A 7844-nucleotide genomic window follows, 5' to 3' on the forward strand; every position below is an offset into this window, starting at 1 on the left:
TAGTTGGCGACCCTGCACATAGTAGGGGGTTGGAACTGGATGGTCATTGTGGTCCTTTTCAACCCAGGGCTTTCTATGATTCTGTGACTGTGCGAGTATTTTAAACATCTCTTGCTGGAGCTTGGAATGGTAAAGATTTAGTAAAAAGAGCAGTCTTAAGTGGGAGATGTGTGTATGTTCTTGCTCATGCTGTCCTCTGTGACAACACTTGCACTAACTTCTAATTTATCAGAAATGACTGTGAGGTTAACCGATGAGCTCTTTAGTTTTACTTTAGACCACAGAAACAGATTTTGTGCGTGTTCGTGTGACTTTCAAACAGTACATGAATAAGTCCGAATTTTATTTCAGTTCTGCTTTGAGTTCAGCCATGTACCACAATCTCAGCCAGGATTGCCAGCTCCCCTGCAGCAGCATTGTACCAGGAGAGACAAACCGCACTGCTTCGGTTCTGTCCTCAGTCCTGGGAATGACCAGCAGGTTAACACCTGCAGTGCTCACCTGCTTTTGCAGCAGTATCTCTACTCACCTAAACCTCTTCATTTGTCTGTTGATGTCACGCAGATGTCAAAGCTGTTAGTTTAAAAAGCCAACAGTGACCTTAAAACATAGTCTCAGTTATCCTGCCTCGAGGCATGGTACGCTATTAGGAAAACAGCCTTGACTGATGTTCGTCTAACCTGTTCCTAAAGCCTTAAATAGGGATGCCAATAATTCCTCGGTCTAGTCTAGCCCTTAACTATCCTTTTTCATATGCCTCATTTTAATCCCTTTTGCTGCAGTTTTGCATTCTTACTCTGACTCTAAAGGACAGAGTTCCTTTTGGCTTTGCAGCGTTCTTATGTGATGACTGTTTTGTTCACTCCTTTATTTTTGGAGTATAAATCCACATTATTTTCTTTTTTTGATCAGAGTTCCAGAACAGAGGACCTTTTTCTGTTGCACCCCCCCAGCTCTTCTCCATTCTTCAAATTGCCTTAGTGACAGCACTTCCAATGGTGCATCTGAGAGCTGTGTGCTTTTTTCAACTCACAAAGGCGTAACACGTGCAGTTTATGATCCACTCTACCTGTTGGTTTCTTTCCTGAACGTTTACTACAGAACTTTCTCTGCAGTTTATTTCTTGCTAGGAGCAGAACTTTGCACTTCTGTTTATTACATGTGTACATTTTTTGAGATGATTTCAGACTTCATCGTTGACTTTTGCTCCGTTTGTGTTACCTCTAAACATGGTGTTAGGTGCGGGTTTATATTTACAATGTCTAAGCTGTTATGCAAAGATATGAGGGTCTTTATGGGATACAAACTGCAGGTTTGATGCTGAACTACTTGCAGCGATGCTCGGGGTACAAGAGGTTTGGGACCAGGTTTATGTGGTTTCTATCCAGATGAAGTTTCCTCATAAAGTTGCTTATAAAAGGAAGTTTCCTCATAAAAATGTTGATGGAACAGAATGTCAAAAGTCTTAATAAAAGCTGAGATCTTCAGTTTATTCATATTCATATAACATAACTGAAAATAAAGTTGGTTTTATTTGTCAATGAAAAATCACGTTGGTTGGCATTTTTCATATTATTTCAAGAAATACTTCTCATGATCAGGTATATTTGAGTTTGCTGAGGAATTTAAGTCTATATTGGCTGGTTTCTAACTTCCTGGGGTTGGCTGATTTGTTGGTTGTAAAAAAAAGTATAAATACTCTCTGTCTTTTTACAGTCTCTTTGAAAATCAGTAGGTGTTTCAAGAGAAGATTGCTATGTACAGTTAGGCTCTGAAGTTTGTGGTCAAGTTTGGTTAAGAGACAATAGTATCTGTTCAAAGAGGAGAAATGTTTGTTGCAGATGTTGGTTTTTAAATAGCAACAATGATAAAACTCCCAAACTGTGCTCCTGTAAATTCATTTTTATCTGTCTTACATGTGAGACACATGAGAGTTGTGACCACCCTTAGATTTTTTTATTGTGTTTTTTAATGGGCTTTGTAGTTCTGCATAGAAAATTATCTCAGTTTCAGCAGTGCTGACTGATCAGTTCCTTACATCACACTGAAACATAATGAAAAACCAAACGCCAGCTCTTGCATTTTCTATGGCTTAATGCACTTGGGGTGTCCCGTGCAGTTCAAATGATTGGGCTCTAAAAACAGTGTTACTTTTTTAAGACAAGCAGAAGTTTCTGCCGCTCTCTTTGCTTCCTTCTTTAAGGCAGCCTCACAGGCAGAGTGCTCACCTGGAGCTGAGCAGTCTCTGCCCAGCTTTCTCTTCCCACAGCTGCAGTTTGTCCGGATGCCTTTCAGAAAATTTGTTGGTTGACGAAAAGGTGGAGAGGGGAGATACGGTGTAACACACTGTTCATTCAAAAGCCCATCTTGTTACGCAAGGTTTCATTCCAGCTTCAGGCTTTTGTTTGTTTGCTTCAGAAAGCTGAAGCTCTAATGCAATATTTTGCATTCTGCGTTTGTTGCTAACTTCATCAAAGCTAGTTATTTCAGCAGTAAATGATGCAGTGACTCAGTTCCTTTTTGGATGTAGCTTTTTTTGAGCGATGTAAGTTAACTGAGATCAACAGGAAGAGTCCATTTTACTTTGAAAGGCACCATCTCCTGATTCCTGTGCTACATTGCCACAATTTCAAACTCTGCTTTTCAGTAATTCTTGTATCAGTCTGTATTTAAACCTCTGAACAAGCTTACATTTAAAAATTGTTGGCTGCACTATTTCTGTCTTCTGGGGAAGAGGGAGGGAAAGGCAAGAATGAATGATTCCATTTGAGGTATTTCAGTGGATACCTGACAAGTAGGTGCATTTTGAAATGAAGGCTCACTGCTAATTTAATACACATAATTGCTAGAAAAATAGCTCTTCTACTTCGGATGTATAGTTTTCTTTCTGATGTATTATTGATGCACTGTATGATGAGCAGTCAGAAGACTTCAAGAGTGAGTTTTTGATCTTAAGTCACTCCCATTACAGTTCATACTGACAAGCAAGGGAAGAGGAACACAATCCACTCAGAAATCAAAGGCCAATATTTTCCTTTCTGTGTCTGCTTGAAAATATATGAACTCACTAGGAAGTGACTACTGAATTTCTTAGTGTAAAATCAGATCTTTGAGTGCAAGGTACTTCTGTTTGTTTAAAATCTAATTGCCCTAAAAATAGCTGCTGATTCATAATTAAAAGCCATGTATTTGGTCACATTATGTGTTCTAATGCGCTGCACAGAAGTGCATCTCACCTTTCAAAGCCATATTGGGCTGGATAACATGAAATGGGTGAGTAGAGGGGCCTTCCTGCATCTAAGGTTGACAGGTACATGGGATACTTTACATTTCCATCTGTCTAAAATACAAACAGCTCCTAGTGGTGCACGTTATCTTCCAGAGCTTTCAAAAGCTCCAAGCTGAATCACATTAATTCCTCTATTTATCCCCATAAAATGTCTCACAGCCAGCTGCAGAATTTTATTTTTGACTCTGCAAGTGCGTCAGTCTCTTTTTTGTTTCCCACTAGATATTTTTCACATTATGAATTTTCATGCAGATTTTACAATCATCCCCATGTCTGTGGTTTTCACTGGTAAGCTCCTCACCTGGGCTGCTGGGAGCTGTAACCTTTTTTATCACCTGAATATGAATCCCACAGATTTTGTGTGATTATTTTTTCTCTCATCCTCACAACATTACCACAAGAGGCCTTCAGTTGATTAGTATTAATCATAGCTACAAATTGATGCAACACTTCAATATTTGCATTATTATGGTGCATATTAAATCTATGCAGCTGCAGGTGGTCTAAGGGTCATGAATGGGCTGTTTCAGCTGGGTTGCTTCCTTGACTGCAAGTGATTTTGAGCTCCTTGATGGATGATTTCTGTGTATTTGTGAACTGAAGTATATGCTGTTCATATCACTCTGGACACGACCAGACTTACACTTAGCACAGATCTGAGCAAGGACATTTCTTTCTGAGTGCCAGGAAGGGACTGCGTGCCAAAAGGTGGTGTTTGCATGGGAAAAAGCTGTGCCTAGCTTTATTTGTGAGCAAACTGAGGCAGCACTTCTGTGCAGAGCTGTGTCCACCTGGAAGGCTGAGCTGTTAAAGCTGAGCTCAGTATAGGGGGTTAGTTTGTTTTTTTTTATGTTTGTTTACTTACTCTCCCCTTCTCCTCCCCCCCCTCCCAAAAATGTGAAGTGCACTCTCCTGCTTTTGGCATTATTTTGATCTTAGATAAGATTTGTCTCTGTCTTCAGTTCTGCCTGGTCCTGAGGTGTGCACAAAGTGGTTCAGTTAGAAGTAGCTGAGGATCTTGGTGTAAATGGATAACTGTGTAGGCTGCAAGCTGTTCTGAAATTGGAATTAGTCATTCAGACATCGAGCAAGACTCAATTTAACCTGTTTAACCTTTGGGTTTCTGCAGATACCAAGTCTGAAAAGGACAATCTTTTTCTCTCCTTTTTTTTTTTTTTTTTTCCCCTGAAGGAATGTCTCTGCTGGCGAGCACAGAGCAGCTCTGTACTTCTCCCTGCTAGGCAGTGCCATCTTTGGTGAGTGTTCAAAGCAGTGTTTAAGTAGGAGGAGTCAGTAAGCAAACAAAACCAGCTGGTGGATTTCTTTGCTGTTTGGAGGCTCTAGCCAGCTCCCTTCTCTCCTTTCTTTTAAAGTCAATCAGCCAAATTGCTTTCTTCCCCTTGCTATACTGTTCCTCTCCCTGTGCAAAATCTTTTGACTGAGAAATACTGAGGGTGTTTGTGTATTTCCATGTCTGCATTACACTGCTGGCTGTTGCTCAGTATCTTGACTGCACAGCATGTTGACGTTCACATTCTTGTCCATCTTGCCTGGTAATACCCAGTGTGTACCCAGACCTTCAGTCCGAATATTTAATTCCATGCCTTTTTGACCTTGCTCCTATTACTCTGCCCCTTAAGCTCACTCAGGTTTCACCACATATTATTTCGATTCCTGTTTTTTTTCCAGCAGAATTTTTCTCAATGCCTGTCAGTTCCGATGTTCATTAACAAAGAGCGGTGACTGCACTGAGCCTTGGGCGCCGTGCCGTCGGAGCACAGCCCAGCTCTGCCCAGCGTTACTCATGCTCTATTTCTGCACCGTTCCCCATTCTCCCCAGTTTCAGCGGTTGTTTCAGACGTGGCACGGTGTCAGAGGGCTTACTCAGCTCCGGTGGGATGCAGCGTGCCGTGTTTTGTGTGCCTAAAAGAGCAAAGCAAATAACCTGCTGGCAACCCCAGCAAGCAGTGCTGGCTGATCTGCGTTTCTGCTGTACTGAGAACTGCAGCCCATCCGGAGCCGCTCTGCTCTGCCCTCACCTGCGCGCTCCTCCCTCGCTCGCACCCTTACACACAGACGCAGCACTTGCTGTTTCCGTGCCGATTACGCAGCCGTGCACCTTTTGCGCTCCCTGACATTTCCAGCCGCTGTTTGCTGTCCCTAATGCTCCTCTCCGCCTGCCGGCCGAACTGCGCTGTCTAGGAGGCACTTATTGGACTCTTGCCTTACCTCCTTCTTCCTTGTTTGAGACATAGTTTCATGTTGTTTTTTCCGCTCCTGCGTTGAGGAAATCCTTCCCAGAAGCCGTTCAGGCCCCGCTGTCCCGCTGCGTCGTTCCGCAGTGACCGCCTTGGCGTCAGTAACGACGCGAGCGTCGTTCAGCGCCGCGGAACGCGGCGGGGCGGACCGGGCGCCGTCCGGCTCCGAGCGGTGCCGCCTCCGGCCGGCAGGGGGCGCCGCGCACACGGGGAGGAGGGGCTGGAAGCCGGGAGGAGGGGCTGGAAGCCGCGAGGCTGCGCTTTGCGGACTGCTGGAAAGCAGCGCCGAGTGTCGCGCTGCGCCTTGGGAGGGAGCGGCAGAGGGGGCCGCGCAAGAGCGGAACGCCGCCCGCCGTACGGCGGGGCATCGGGGCCGGGCGGAGTGCGAGCGCTGGGCTCCGGGCAGTGCCGGGCCGCGGGTACTCTCCGGAGCCCGTTGGGGCCGTTTCCTCTCCTCCGGCCCCGAGCGGCGCGCCGGCGGCAGCCGCTTCTTCCTCCTCGGCCTCGCTGCTCAGGTACGGGGGCGCGGGGCACGGCGGCGGGGGCTGCGGGCCGCCTTCTGCCTGCGGCGGGCCGCTCTGCGCTCGGGCGGGCTGCGGGGCGGGCTGCGGGGCGTGGGGGCAGCGCGAGGCGGGAGACCCCGGCTGTTGTGGAGCGCGGGGCTGCGCTGCCGCTGGGAACCGCCGCTCCGCTGCCGGCCGCCCCGGCGCTCGTCGGGGCTCCGTCTCCTTGAAAGCCCGTCACGAATATTTCCCTGACGGAAATGACTTTTCTTTGCGTGTGCCGTGGGGTTTGTTATAACGTCATTTGTTTTGGCCGCCGAGTTGGTGTTCTGCCGCTTAACCCCTAAAGAAAAACCAAAACCCGTCGGATGCATTTGGCCTGCCGTGCTGCTCGTCCGGATCTGTGGGCCGGGAGCGGCGGAGGCGTGAAGGTTTGTAAGGTGGAAACGGGGCCGCAGGTAGCGAGAGGCTGGTTTGGGTGCTTCGTGTGGGGGATTGGAGCGACCTTGTGGCACCCCCAAGGTCTCCCCTCTGTCGGATGGAGCCGGCGCTCCCAGAGCCCACAGTGGCTGTGGGAAACGATGAGGGAGGCTGGGAGCCTCAGCTGTGCGATTCACCCTCGTGCTGAGGTATTCCTCCTAAAGGAGTTGTTATGGAGAAGGTGAGCGCTCGCTGCCGTTGTAGAACCTTCTTTGAATTCTAATGCAATGACTTCAGTGTGTGACACAAATAGAAGAGCTGGCTGCTCGGCACGGAGAGCCTTGATGATGTCTTGGGGAATATCTACTACAAATTAACAAAGAAACACTAGGCTTTCAGGTGCTGGATCAAGACTTCTGTTGTTTTTGTTGTAACTAGTGGAAAATTCCAAAGGTAGATTAATTATGGCTATTGAACTATTTTGGATCTGTTTTTGTTGACAAAAAGAATTAGAATATTTTTGTCACTCCTAGAAACAAAAAAACAGATACAGGTTTTGCTATCCAAGTAGTTTTCCAGCAAATTAAATGTATTTAATTCTCCCTTTTGTTGGCTAGAGGGACTTAATGGAGGCCAAGAAGTGCTATTAGCCAAAGTTACTCCCAGTTCAGATCATCTCTTGTTGATGTGCGAGGTTTGATGGGGGAAGATGTGAGTTCGAGGAAGATGGGGGAAGACAGTAAAGCATGACCTCCTCATGAATTAATAGGACAGAAAGACTGTGTATTTATTTTCTTTCCTTTTACTTAAATAAAAATATATGACACTAAGCTTCCAGTTTTAAAACTCCTCAAGTCCTGTATGTTGAAACATCTTTTTATTGAAGATTGAAGCCCTCACAGCTAGAGCTGCAGTTGTGACTATGTTGGGAGCACAGGGTGACCAGCAGCTCAAAGTATTTGTTCATATTTCACATCTTTGTAAAATGTAGTAAGAATATATCTTACAAGATTCACAGCATTCCCTGTGCAAATTACTGTTTTGTAGATTTTTTGTAACCAGGTCAGTTGTATCAACGGGTCTTTCACTGGAGGTGTCCATGCTGCAATAATGTTTATTTTGCCAAGACCAATAATTTTTTGTTTCAATTGTTCATATTTTCTCCAACAGTAAAACCATTTGTTTGAGAAGGTACAGGTAAGGGTGCTTCACCCCAGCTCCTGAACTCCACAGGTTCAAGTGTCAGGCATTTGAATACATGGGGGGAAAGTACTGGGGTGAGGGAAAATCAGGACAATTTAATTCACTTCTTAACAGTGGGGATAGTACAGAGAGATGAATTCAGCATAAGCAGGTGTTATTTAAAGCTATATT

Source organism: Tetrao urogallus, assembly GCF_951394365.1.
Source record: "Tetrao urogallus genome assembly, chromosome: 11".
NCBI lineage: Eukaryota > Metazoa > Chordata > Aves > Galliformes > Phasianidae > Tetrao > Tetrao urogallus.